The 14,061-nt window shown below is 38.7% G+C and overlaps 1 long non-coding RNA gene across 1 annotated transcript in view; it reads left to right on the forward strand.

Annotated features, from left to right (window-relative positions):
- The first annotated feature begins 300 nt into the window (after positions 1-300).
- The window catches only part of LOC144293990 (uncharacterized), a 72,759-nt gene continuing 58,998 nt past the window's right edge, over positions 301-14,061 (forward strand). Inside the window, exon 1 of the long non-coding RNA XR_013361376.1 lies at positions 301-444. This is a non-coding gene — a long non-coding RNA (uncharacterized LOC144293990). The remainder of the gene's footprint in view (positions 445-14,061) is intronic.

A 14,061-nucleotide genomic window follows, 5' to 3' on the forward strand; every position in this document is an offset into this window, starting at 1 on the left:
AACATTTTAAATAGCTGAAGGAAAAACATACACATTCAGTGTAAACCTCAAGCTGTTCCTCAATCCTTCAGTGATGTTTAGATCTGAGAAGTACATTGCAGGCATTTGGAAATAATGGATGTCATGGAGGCGTGATGTTCAAAGACATTAAAAATAACCCACTCCCTTAGAAATAAACACCTAACCTAAGCCATTAGGAATTCTCAGTGAGAGACAGAAATAGCTTCTGTAGTCCCCATTGCTCTCTGATTTCTATTTCTACCATTTCATTATTCATCATTTCTGTGCAGTTCACTTTGTCTATTTATTTAAAATGTGATTCCAGACGACAGGCAACAGTCCCAGTGTTCTCTGTCTTGCACAGCTCTTTCCGCCCTGAGAAACAGAAATTATATAACTTGTTTTCAATTGTGCAGACCGGGGAGGATTCACATGTTCAGTTTGGTGAGTTTCCAGGAAATAATTTTAAAGTGTTTATCTGAAGTTTATCCAGACTTTCTTGATCTAGAAGTTAGAAACCTAGCAGAGGATGGAAAGAAACTAGGCTCTGAAGGGAGGGAACTCTTGCTGTATTCAGGATTCTGAGCTGTGACACCTCTTGGTATTCACACTTTGGAAGCAGGAGGCCCTGTTCTAGGGCTTATGTGCTTGAGAAGCAGCATTAATATTAATATCTGCTACCATGGACTATTGTTCATTGTTCTGGTTACTATTGCTGTGTAACAAACTACCCCAATATGTCATGGCATGAACTGTTTTATTTTGCTCCTGGTTTTGTGGGTCTAGAATCTGGAAAGGGCTCAGCTAGTGGCTCTTGGGTAGGTTGCATTCACATGTTCACTATCTGGAGGTTTTACTGGGCTAGTTGTCCCAGCTGGATCACTCATGTGGCTGGGGGTTTGGTAGCTGTCCAGGGGGAGCTCAGCTGGGGCTCTTAGGTGGAGCATCTGCATGTGCCTCTCCATCATGGAGAGCTCAGGCTAGTCAGACTTCTTATGTAGGAGTGAACGTCTACCATAGCAAGCACTCCAAGAGAACCAGGCTTTTCCAGATGTAGCCATGGAGATCTTGTCCACTCTACTCTGTTGGTTGAAACAGTCATAAGTCCACCCAGACTCAGTGGGAGAGGACACGTTACTTCAACTCTCAATAGGACTAGTGGGAAGGAATTTGTGGCCATTAACAAACAAATAAACAACCCATCACACTTAATACAGATATTAAAATATACATCGTAATCCTTATAAAACCCCTATGAGGTAGGTACTATTATTATTATTCTTGTTTTACAGATAAGAAAATCTAGATTCAGGGAAGTAAAGTAATTTGCTCTAGATCATACAAAGTGTTTGAGATGGGATGTAAACCTAAACTCTCTGTCTCCAAATATCTACTGTCTTTGGTAAGTTGCAGTGTTTTAAAGGGTCAAACTTTTTTTTTTTTTTAAAGGGTCAAACTTTGTTTCAAATCTCAACCATTGCAGATGTTCTAGGCAATTGTATAATTCCATCTAACATGGAATGTTAGCACGTGAAGTGCCAATTTGGATATCCTGTCAGTCTCTTTAAAACAAGGAGCATTCATTTGAGGACACGATAGGGCAGTGTTCTTTGGTGGGAGATTTAGCCCCTTATCTGGAGATAGGATCCGGACCTTATTACTCAGATAGCCCAAGACAAAATTAGAATCCTATGTGGCACTGGGGGCGGGGGGGATTATGGTGACTCTTCTGAGTCAGTGTGAGTAAATGTAAAACAGATGTGATAATTTTAGGAGGAAGGCCCTACAAAAAGGTGTAAACTGCTCATTGGCCTGTCTAGTGTGAGCTATGCCAAGTGCCCATGTAGACAGATGAATAGTGCCAAGTGGACAGATGGAACCACGGAGGATATTTTCGGGGCTACATGGCTGAGAGCAGTTGCTGTCCTGCAGGACCCAGAGACAGGCAGGCCTAAGCAGAGAGGAAAGGAGAGCAGAGCTATATCCTCAGGGGAGGACAGTGAGTGGACACAAGCAGGGAGGGCCCCACAGAGCATTTGATTGTGGGAAGAAGCATGGAGGCTGGAGGACAGAGATGTTGGAGGAGTAATTCTTTTTTCTTCTTTCCACAAATATTTATGAGATATTTGTAGATCGTGTCCTAGACTTCAGAGATAAGAGTGATAAACTGGCTGGAATCTTTGCCCTCATGAAGTTTGCTGCCTATTTGCGCGAGGCACAGCCATTAAATTAATAATTACACAAATAATTACCCAATTACCATAGTGATAGATTTTGGCAGACATTTCTAATTGCTTCCTCCCCACACTCTTCTTTTTAGTAATGGAGTCTCCTGGAGTAGAAGCAGGCATGAGTCTATAAACTATAATTCCCAGACTCCCTTGCCAAGGGAGTGGCCAAGCATGAACTGGGAGTCAGTTCATGCTAATAAAAGTGATGGATGTTACTTCCATGTCTCATTTTAAAATTGAAAATTAGTTACCCTATACCTTTTTCCCCCTCCTCTTCTTGGCCCACTAGCAGATGAATGGTACCTTGGACTGAGTAAATACCTTGGACTTAGGATGGAAGATATCCATTAAGGATAGCCTTGCCAGTCTTTTCCTTCTATTGTTATTATGACAGATCAATTTTTACCCTAAGCTAATCTAACAGTACTCATATGACAAAGTATAGTGTTAAACAACAATGAGATACCACTACACACCTATTTGAATGGTCAAAATCCAGCACACTGACAATACCAAATGCTGGTGAGAATTTAGTGCAACAGGAATTCTTATTCATTGCTGGTGGGAATGCAAAATGGTACAGCCGCTTTGGAAGATGGTTTGTTGATTTTTTTTTTTTTTTAAAGTTGATTTATTTTTTTTTATTTATCTTTTTAATTTTTATTTATTTATGATGGTCACAGAGAGAGAGAGAGAGAGAGATTGAGAGAGAGAGAGAGATACAGGCAGAGGGAGAAGCAGGCTCCATGCACCGGGAGCCCGATGTGGGATTCGATCCCGGATCTCCAGGATTGCGCCCCGGGCCAAAGGCAGGCGCCAAACCGCTGCGCCACCCAGGGATCCCCGGTTTGTTGATTTCTTATAAAAGTAAATATACTTTTACCATATGATTCAACAATTACATATTGGTCTTTATACAAAAAAGCTGGAAACTTCTGTCCACACACAAACCTACTTAAAGATGTATATGGCAGCTTTATTCATAATAGCCAAAACTTGGAAGCAACCAAGATGTCTTTCAGTAAGTAAATAGGTAAATTGGGACACATTCAGACAATGGAATATTACTCAGTGCTGAAAAGTAATGAGTTACCAAGCCACGAAAAGACATGGAAGAAACTTAAATGTATATTATAAGTGAAAGGAGTCAATCTGAAAAGCCTATGATTGAATCATACCTATGATTCCACCTATATGACATCCTGGAAAAGACAAGACTGTGGAGACAGCAAAAAGATCAGTGGAGGGATAAATAGATGGAGGATTTTTAGGGCACTGATAATATTTTGTAAGAAGATATATGTCATTATACATTTGTCCAAATCAAGACAAGTTACAACTCCAAGAACGAACCATAACGTATAGTGTGGACTCTGGGTAATAATGATTGTGTCAATATAGGTTCATCAATTGTAGCAAAGGTACAGCTTTGGTGGGGAATGTTTACAGTAGTGGAGATGATATATGTGAGGCTAGAAGGTATATGAGAGGTCTCCGTACTTTGTGTTCAATTTTGCTCTGAACCTAGAACTGATCTAAAAAATAAAGTTCATTAAAAAAGTATAGTATGGGAGGCATCTGGGTGGCTCAGTGGTTGAGTGTCTGCCTTTGGCTCAGGTTGTGATCCTGGGGTCTTGGGATTGAGTCTCACATCAGGCTCCCCACAGGGAGCCTGCTTCTCCCTCTGCCTATGTCTCTGCCTCTCTCTGTGTGTCACTCAAGAATAAATAAATAAAATCTTTAAAAAAGTAGAGTATCCTATATAAGCATATAACAAGAAAGCTACCTAATTAAGTGTTAGGATGAGCAGGTTCTGTCCTCTAATGGAAACAACTAAAAACAGTTATAGAATAAGGAGAGCAATTTGTAATTATTTCTTTTACTCCTTGCTTTAAAGATGTCCTCTGGCTAAAGACCTTTTCTTGCAAACCAAAAAAAAAGAAAAAAAAAAAAAAAGAAAAAGAAAAACAAAACAAAAAACTGGGATTAGAGTTGCCAGATAAAATACAGGATGCCCAGTTAAATTTGAATTTCAGACAAACAATGAATACTTTTTTAGTATAAATGTTCCATGCAATATTTGGGACATACCTATACTAAATTTTTTCCCTTTGTTTATCTGAGTTCAAATTTAACTGGGCATCCTGTATTTTTACTTGCTAAGCCTGGCAACCTCAGCCTAGACTTAAATCCCTGTGGGACTTGAGCAGCTAAACTCTTTCTTCTTAAGATTTATTCATGTTTATATACATAATTCCTGGCATATAGTAGGAGCTCAAAAAATAATTAATTTTAGTCTCCGAGATTAACAATTACAAATCACTGAAGATCATCTGAAATGTGAAACCAATAAAGGATCAGATTGTGCTTTTAGTGGTTTTAATTTGCTATGATCAAAGATGCTTAGAGCTTTGATTTGTCTACACTTTGAGATTATCTATCAGTTCAGATGATCTTAAAATATGGATTAAAATTCCAATAATGCTTATATCATCCAATATTGTCCAGGGAATAGAGAAAAAAAGTTTTATAGGTGATAGAAGCTTAATCCTTTTAATGCCTCCAATTTAAATGTGTACACTTTTAAAAAAGCTCATGAGTTTTTTAAAGACTTTATTCATTTGAGAGAGAGAGCATGAGAGAGAGAGAGAGAGAGAGAAACAGAGATCTTAAGCATGGGGGTAGGGATAGAAGGAGAAGCAGACTCCTTGCCAAGTAGGAAGCCTGATGTAGGACTCGATCCCAGGACCCTAGGATCATGACCTGAGCTGCAGGCAGATGCTTAACCAACTGAGCCATCCAGGCGCCCTAAATGTATACACTTAAAAAAAAAAACAAAATCTTAAAAAAATATGCTTCCTGATTTTCTGCCTTCTTAAGCAGAATGAATGAAGCATCAGGCCAAATTGGTTGACTTTAGATCAAAGTTCATGTTGTTTGGGGAGGTCCTCAAGAGAATGTGACCACCAGTTGACTTGTGAGCTGGATCTAGACCAGCAGAGGTTCCTTGCTCCCTCCCCTGTTCTTGGAATGTACATTCTGCCCACTGTTCCCACAATGGGAGCTGTTTCAAGAGTGTAGCCTTTAGACAGTAATGCGTTATTGAGACCATCTGGTTGATATACATGACTGAACCCACTTAAGTCTTCCGTATAAACTTTTAAGATTCTGGCAGGTGGGTGTGGAGATCTACTTGTCTTGCCATTGCCCAAGACAGGCCTTGTATGTAAGTTTCCTTGCTTGTTAAACCTGCCAGTACCAATCTGGAGTGGCTTGTCTCTTCTGCCTCTCCTTGCTTTCCGAATGCAGGGGTCAGTTTATAAACCAACAGTGATCTTTCTCCTTGTCCAACCTCCTGCCATAATCTTTGGTGATTTGGGCATTTTTTTTGGTGAACCCTTTTCACCATGAAGCCTCAACTCAATGTCCTTTATCCCTATGCTCTCTAGGCCAATCTCATCATCATTTGAAATGGATTCACCCCTAGGATCTAAAAGTTGACATTTTTCTCTTAACTGTGGCTTACTTTTCATTTTCCTCACTTTTGTTGGCTTTTCTTTGTATCCTTATCGTCACTTCTTCATCTTTGGATCTTTCCTGCTTTATTAGCCCATTATATTCCCACCACTGTACCAAGTCAGCATTTCGCTGATGTCGCAATGCCCAGGCCTGGCTTCTTCCATTTGCTGGCTTTGCTGGAAAGAGATACAAGACATACAGATTGGTTGCATCATGGATGGTTACTTTCTGTACTCAGGGGAGCTTGCTGGTCCAGCAGTCTACCATAGACATCTTCTTGATGTCATGTTGCACTATCCCCAGTAGCTTTTACAAACTTTTTCTAATTTTTATAGTCATCATTCAAAACTTTGTCTTGACCTTCTTCTCTCAACCATCTCCCTCTAGTGACTACGACTACTCAGCATCAACTACTACTTCTAAGCAGATGACCCATAAATTTTGTTATTGGCCTCAGGCTTTTTCCTGAGATGCCAACTCATGTTCACCATCATTTTGCTTTTTTACCCACCAAACCATCTACTCCTTACTGCCCAGTTTGTTAACTGAAGTGTTGAATGGGCAGCACTTGTAGAATATAAACTAAGGCTTATTTTCGTCACTTAATATTCCTTTCAACCCCTTTTGAAGGGTTGGTCTATCTTCTGTGAGGAGGTAAGGGAGGTTGATAAGTCTTTGCATTCTTAGATAGTAGAAAGCCCTAAGTTACAAAACCAGCTTGATACAGAAATTAGGGTATCCAGTTATGGACATATCAGTTTTCATTCAAGCATTTCTTCCCCAGTGAGGGCCAGCTATTTTTCAGGGTAGGGAGGGGTGATCATCAGCTTCTTTTCTCAGTTATCTCCTCCTAGTCTCACCAGCTGCTATTCCTCAATCCATGAGAATTGAAGGAGACTGGACAAGAGATATGAGAACAGTTACATTGTTCTTCTGCCTTAGTGTACATTTTCTCGCCCAGTATTGCTGGGCTCCTTTGGCCTGGAAGCCATCCTCTGGGGTCAAGTTCACTTTTATAATGACCTTAGGCTCTTGTTCCTGCTGTGGTCCCCAGGGTTCATATATTATTTTTTTTGCCTGAGGAAGTTCAGTTACTATCCAGCTACAACTCTACTTTATAGCCACAGGATGCTCTAGTTTTCTCAGGCAGAGTCCAAACCCTGTGCCTTGTGTCTTTTACTTGCCAGGAACACATGTCAAACTGAGTGATGCCCTTGAAGCCCTTCTCACTGGGCTTAGGATGAAGGGAAAGCACCTCGTATTCCTTCCCTTAGATGTATGTCTGTGTTATTCATAGTTGAGTTTATTCCAAGTAAATCTTCACAAATTCTCAAATTTCCAGGCTCTCAGGTCTTTTATATTCTTGATTTGAATGAGGATCCCCAAGCTTGCAACTGATTCTCAAGTACTTTCTTTGAAAATCTGTATGTAGCCAGGGGCTCAGTTGGTTAAATGTCCAATTTTTGATCTCAGCTCAGGTCTTGATCTCAGGGTCATGAGTTCAAGCCCCCTGCAAAAAAAAAAAAAAAAATTGTATATAGCCAGTCTATCTCACACATCTCGGTTTGGCATATGATAGCTCTCATAGCTCAGGGCCTCAGTCAAAACTTGTAATTTAACATCTGGTTTCACATGCTTCTCCCTGCCATGCTGGTTTGAAGTCTGAGTCATCTGTGAGTCACCCTTCTTTCTTAATTCCCATGTCCTACTAGTGAATATATTCTACTGATTTACCTCTCAACCCCCTGTCCCCTTTCACAGCCAACACTCCACCCCAGGCTTTCATTGTCTCTTGTACTTTGCTAGTGGAGAGGGAGTAGTGTGACCGGATGGGTGTTTGTGCTCTCGACCCAGATTAATTTGGTTCGGATTCTACTGCTAACATTGTTAGCTGGATAATCTCTGCTAAAGTTACTGAACTTCTCTAAGCCATCTGAAAAATGGGGATAGTAATAACTACTTCATAGGATGTATGAGAATTGTATGTGATAAAAATGTAGAATTCCTTGAACATAAAAAAGGCTCAATAAATGTTAGAAAATGTGATCCTTATTATAATTGTCTTTGAGTTGTTGTCTCTATATTTAGTCTTACTCTTTTAGTTCCTCTCAGACAGTACTATCTGTGGTAGAATGTTTGCAAAATTGCAAGCAAAATTACCATCCCTGTCTCTAGGCTGTGAGTAGTCTCAGGGCTATGTGACTTATTTTGGCCATGAGACAATGGCAAATGTGCCACAAGCAGAGATTTGGAAAGTGTGATCTTATCCTTTGCTGCTGGGATACTTCCTGCTACCATGGGAAAAAGCTTAGCTAGAAGAATATTGTAGATATATAACTAAGTGGACATGCCAGCACCAACCACGAGAGCTAGACCAATCTGGGCTAATCAGCAAATGCAGCTAATTGCAGTCAAGGCTTGAACCTAAGACAGAACAGCAGAAGAATTGTCCAACTGAGTGCAGCCCAAATTGCTAGCTCACTGAATTTGAACTAATAAATTATTGTTGTTTTAAGCCACTATATTTTGGGATGGTTCTATAGCAACAGGTAATTGGTATAGTACTATGTTCATTATTTTAAGGAACAGCTCTAATTATATGGTCCTTCTGCTCAGGTGACCTTTCTAGCTTACATGTAATAATCTCAGTTTATATCTGTTGTTCTTGCATTAATAATACCATCTTTAACTATCAGAATTCTACTTTGGTTGACAAACTAAACTGTCTCCCTACTGCTCAAAATTATTCCTATTGCCTGTTGTTTTATTTTTTAAAAAGATTTTATTTATTTATTTGAGAGAGAGAGGGAGAGAGAGAGGGAGAGGGAGCACGTGAGAGTGAGCACACAAGCTGGAAGAGAGGGGTAGAGGGAGAAGCAGACTCCCCACCAAGCAGGGAGCCAGATACGGGACTCGATCCCAAAGTTCTGGGATCATGACCTGAGCTGAAGGCAGATGCTTAACTGACTGAGCCACCCAGGCACCCTCCCTTGCCTGTTGTTTTAAACAAACTTTTTGGATTAATGTTCATTAATTTCTATGGTGTGGTTTCAACCTATGTTTCAAACAAAGTCTTCCTCCATATTTCAAGCTTCAGACAAATTGGGCTACAGCTGAATCTCCAACAAAACCTGTACTTTCCATTTCTGCATTTAGTACCTTTCTTAGATTGTTTCTCATGTTTGCTGTTCTCTTTTACCCACCTTAAAGTCCTAGTACATCTTTGAAACTCCTTGTTAAGCATAACTTCCATGACACCATGTTCATTTCCCGCAAGTGGATGCTTGATGACTGACCTAATCTCCATTTCTAGGTCCCTCTCCTAAGCCATCTACTGTGGTGGTGACAATGAACATCATGTTATAATATTTTGGGTAGTTTATTCTCTCCTTGGGTAGTTTTAATCATCTTGGGTGGCACAATAGCAACTATAGACATTATATAAATTGTCATGATCATTGAAGGCAGAGGGTGTATCTTACTCATCTTGTAATCTTGTAATCTTCAACAGTGCCTAGTGTAGTGCTAGGAATCTAGATAATCAATAAATGTTTATTGAGTTGATTGCAATTTTACTTAAAGACTGCGGCCAACACTGATCGCCATACTTCTCCATGTAAAGTATTAGATTGGATTCCTTAGATTGGGCACAAAGATGGGTAGCTACATATACATGATTGCTTTTGGATAATACTCCTGAAAGGAAGTAAGGAAGACTGGATTGGGCAGAAGGAGAAGCTGACCTGAACTTGGTTGCAGCCAGGCTTAAGTCAGTCCTATGGGAGTTCTTAAGCAGGGTTGGCCTTTCAGAGTTGTCTACCATTAAGGCAAGAAGACTTCCTAAGCCTTCTTGATGGTTTAATTTTACAAACTCCTTTTAGAGTTCTTTGGTCTTCTTCCTAGGTATTAGCCCAATAGTGGCCACTGCCCTATTGAGGTCAGCATGCCCAGCTTTAGGATATCTTCTACCCACCATTTTTTCTGCTTCCAGTCTACTGCAGGTTTAAAAATCATTTGTCATCTTCTTAGAATTTGTTCTAAGTCAGGGATTGGCAAATTTAATTAAAGGTCTAAGCGCTGTGGGCCATATAGTTTCTGTTGCAGCTACTCAACTCTGCTGGTATAGTGCAACAGCAGCCATAGACAATATGTGAACAAATGAGCATAACTGTAAATAAAACTTTATTTACAAAAACAGGTGGCAGGCTAGATTCATCCACAGGTTCTAGTTTGCTGACTCCTGCTCTAAATTAAGACTAAATCAATTTCAAATGAACTTAAAGAGTTTTCTCATAAATAAAGTACAGTGGTTTTAGTGCATGGAGTTTGGGATTAAGTTTTTGGTTTCTCAAAGGGATAAGGGACTTCCTCTTGGAGTTCTTTGTTCAGAACAGCTAAGATTACTGATTAAATCACATCTCTAAAGAAGAAATGTAATTCCCTAATGTATTTTATATTTTGTGCCTCTGTTTTTGTCTGGTAAGAATGTTACATAAAAAACTTTTTTTCAGTGCACCTGGGTGGCTCAGTCTATTAAGTATCTGCCTTTGGCTCAGGTCATGATCCTAGGGTCCTGGGATCAAATCCCACATTGGGCCCCTTGCTCAGCAAGGAGCCTGCTTCTCTCTCTCCCTTCGTCTTCTACTCCTCCTGTTTGTGCTCTTTCTCTGTCAAATAAAGAAATAAAATCTTTAAACCCACTCTTTTTCTTCATTATTCTAACATTACTTTAAATTCATATAAAGAGTAGCATTAAAATGTATTTGCAACCTGAATATTAGAAAAAAAATGGTTGTAATAATTTGTATTCAAGATTGGTTCTAAACTTTCCTACTTTTTATTCTTTTGTGAAATTCAAATCCTTTATTTGTGAAAAGCAACTTCATAGTTGGAATATTTCTTAGGGAAGGAAGGTCAATTGTTCAGTTCAATAATTCCATGTTTAAAATCCAGTTACTGAAATGAAAGTTGTATTTGCTGAGATGGGAACAAGTATTAATTTCTCAGTGGGCTTCAATGATGGGAATGGAAGGATGAGCATGGAGCTTAAGCAAGCAAATGATCATGGTTGACTATAGAAAAACAGAACCATTATAGAAAAGTACATTCTTAAGTCTTTCCATTATGAGAACAATAAAACTAGTTTTAAAAAATCAATAGATAAAATATTTTTAAAAATCAATAGCCTGTACTATGAATGTGGCCACCTTGAAAGGCCACATAAGTAGAACTTTGATAGCTTGAGAATCACTTTCAAGGTGACTCTGCATTTTATGGCTTTGGAAGATTCTCAGGTTTCACTGTCTGTACAGTTTTGAAAGTAATTTACATGCTTTTAGGAGTTTTGCAATTTTTATTTGATTGTATAATACTCAATCACTTGCTTTTTCTCTGTTATCTTGTAAGATATACATTAATTAAAAATTTGTTAAGAAAGCTCTTGTCCATCATCAGGTCAAGATTTTGTGCTTCACTTCTTAATATGTTGAAGAAAGGCATAGAGGCATAGAATGGGTTGCATTTCTCAAAAAGGCTGCCTAGAGAAGTGATTCTTAAGCTTTTGGGTCTCAGGAACACTTTGTACTCTTAAAAGTTATTAAGAATTTCAAAGTGTTCTTGTTTAAGTGGGTTGTATCTGTCAATATGTACTGTACTTAAAATTAGAGTTTATTTCTTTATTAATCCATTTAAAATACCAATAAATAAACTTCTTACATGGTAACATAAATAGATTATTTAAGGCAAAATAACTGTTTTTTTTTCCAAACAAAAACATTAAATGACGAGAATGACATTGTTTTACATATTTTCTGATATCTTCAATATTTTAATGGAAGACAGCCAGGTTCTCACTCATATGTTTCTGCATTCAGTCTGTTGTGATATCACATATTATGTAGTCTAGAAAACTCCACTCTACGTTCACAAGAGAATGAAAGTGAAAAGGGCAAGTGATGCCTTAATATTTTCATGAAAATAGTTGTCACTTTGAGGACCCCTGTGAAAGGGCCTTGGGGACCCTCAGGGCTCACTAGATTACACTTTAAGAACCATTGGTCTGGAGGGAAATGCTGAATTCAATGTTGCATTTTCTTTATTGCAGGGATGCTTCTTAGGGTCCCACTAAGCAGCCATTTAACCTTATTTTATACACAATCTCAACACCCTTGATTATTCTGTTCCTAAGTCCCTGGCAGATTAGAGTTTAGAGGATGTGGTGCTCTAGCATCCCAGGCCCTGAGAAGTGGTAGAGGACAGCAAGGAAAGAGACAGAAATATTTCAAAAAGAGGTACAAAAACTTAAGAGGCATAATATATATTCTCTATAAGGAGGAGACACAATTATGTCATTTTGGCAAGACTGTGGAGAGAAGTAAGATTTTTTTCCTCAATAACCCCAGAGACACTTGGTAGATTCCCTGGCATTAAGGTTTCTGGAATCAGGGGCTCCTTCTCCTCTCAGCAGATGGCACTGGACATAAACACACTTTTCCTTGAGGCTTCCAGGTGCTGGACAGATGGTTATTCTAGCATTCCCCCAAGTGACATCCAGACTCGGTTTGTCCCTGTTATAAGACTGTTTTTACCTCTGTAAAAGGTAAAGTAGTGCAGGTCTGGGGCCCATAGCACAGCCTCAAGGCGTATTCACTGTGCTTGGCCCAGGCTGCACCATGGGCTATTGAGTGAAGAGTAAATGGTATATTTCTTGCCCTGCTGCCTGTGAATTCCAGTTGACACCAAATGATGTCACTGGTGTTTGTTAGAGCCCTCTGCTCCATACACTTTCACCTAAAAGGATTAAAACTTGGGGTTGGGGGGCAACCAAAGCAATGTTCCATGGACTTTTAACTTAGGTGGAATTCTTCATTTTTCAAGGATCCTGGATAAATGAAGTATAGTGATATATTCTGCTGCTTAACTAGAGTAGAAAGTTTAAAAATCTAATTACTTGGACATATAAACACATTGCAAGTATTTGAAGAGTTCTTTTTCCAATGCCCTTTTCCAGTTCCCCAAATAAATTGGTGGTTAGATAATAGGGGTAAAAGGAATAAGAGGTTCCAACACTTATATTTAGTAGTTAAGAAAACATTTATGCTTTTGAAACATTTTCAAAGTAAATTTTTTTCTTTGGCTTTTAGACAGCTTTTCTGAGTACAAAGTCCCAGCATGAAGTGGCTGTGCTTAGTAATGTTGCTATGTACCTATTTAAAAATCTGCCCCAATCTTGTTTGCCCTTGGTCGGAACCAAGTCAAGTAGATTTCCAGCAATTCTCCACCTCTAGGCTTTCTGAAGTGTGCTTTATGATTTTTGAATAAATAACTGTAATTTCAGTATTGCACTAGACTGAAAACAGTGTTTAATCTTAATTCAGCTGAGGAACTAATATGTCTCTTAAAAATGTCTCCTAGATTTTCTCTCTCTTTTTTTTAAAGATTTTATTTATTTATTCATGAGAGACACAGAAAGAGAGAGGCAGAGACATAGGCAGAGGGAGAAGCAGGCTCCATGCAGGGAGCCCAATGTGGGACTCGATCCCAGGACTCCAGGATCATGCCCTGAGTCGAAGGCAGATGAGCCCAACCCGAGCCACCCAGGCATCCCTAGATTTTCTCTTAAGTAAAGCCTAAAAAATGGGAGTATTTTTGAAGGATTGGACAATGTTTAACCGGGTCCTTGTGACAGTTTCCTCAGCTGGTGATGTATGGTGGTATTTTCCCTATCATTGAACTATAGATTGGAAGTTTAAATGAAATATTTTCTTTTGTTTTTGTGGCTTTTTAAAATAACAAAACAGCAACATTAGGTACAAACTTCTAATAATAAGGTAAGTAGGTACTAGGGATATAATGTACAACATGGTGACTGTAGCTAACGCTGCCATATGATTTGTAGGAAAGTTAAGAGAGTAGATCCTAGGAGTTCTCATCACAGGGAGAAATTTTTTCTTCTTTCTTTCGTTTTCATTTCGTTTTCATTCTTTCGTTTTCATTATACGATGATGCATATTAGCTAAGCCTATTGTGGTAAACTTTTCACAATATATATAAATCAAACCATCATTTTATATGCCTTAAACTTATAAAGTGATATACATCAATTATTTCTCAATAACACTGAATAAAAAAGGTACTATAGTAATGCTCAGTTTAAAGAGAAGTTAAATATTTTAGTTCTATCTTCTCTTACAAAATCACATCAAAGCAACAAGGAGAATAAGTATAGACAAACTCCATTTTGTTGAAATTAGAAGAAGCAAGTTATTTGTCCTTCAGATAAGAAAAATTAAAGATGATTTCAGGAGGTCCA

Source organism: Canis aureus, chromosome 22, assembly GCF_053574225.1.
Source record: "Canis aureus isolate CA01 chromosome 22, VMU_Caureus_v.1.0, whole genome shotgun sequence".
NCBI classification, from domain to species: domain Eukaryota; kingdom Metazoa; phylum Chordata; class Mammalia; order Carnivora; family Canidae; genus Canis; species Canis aureus.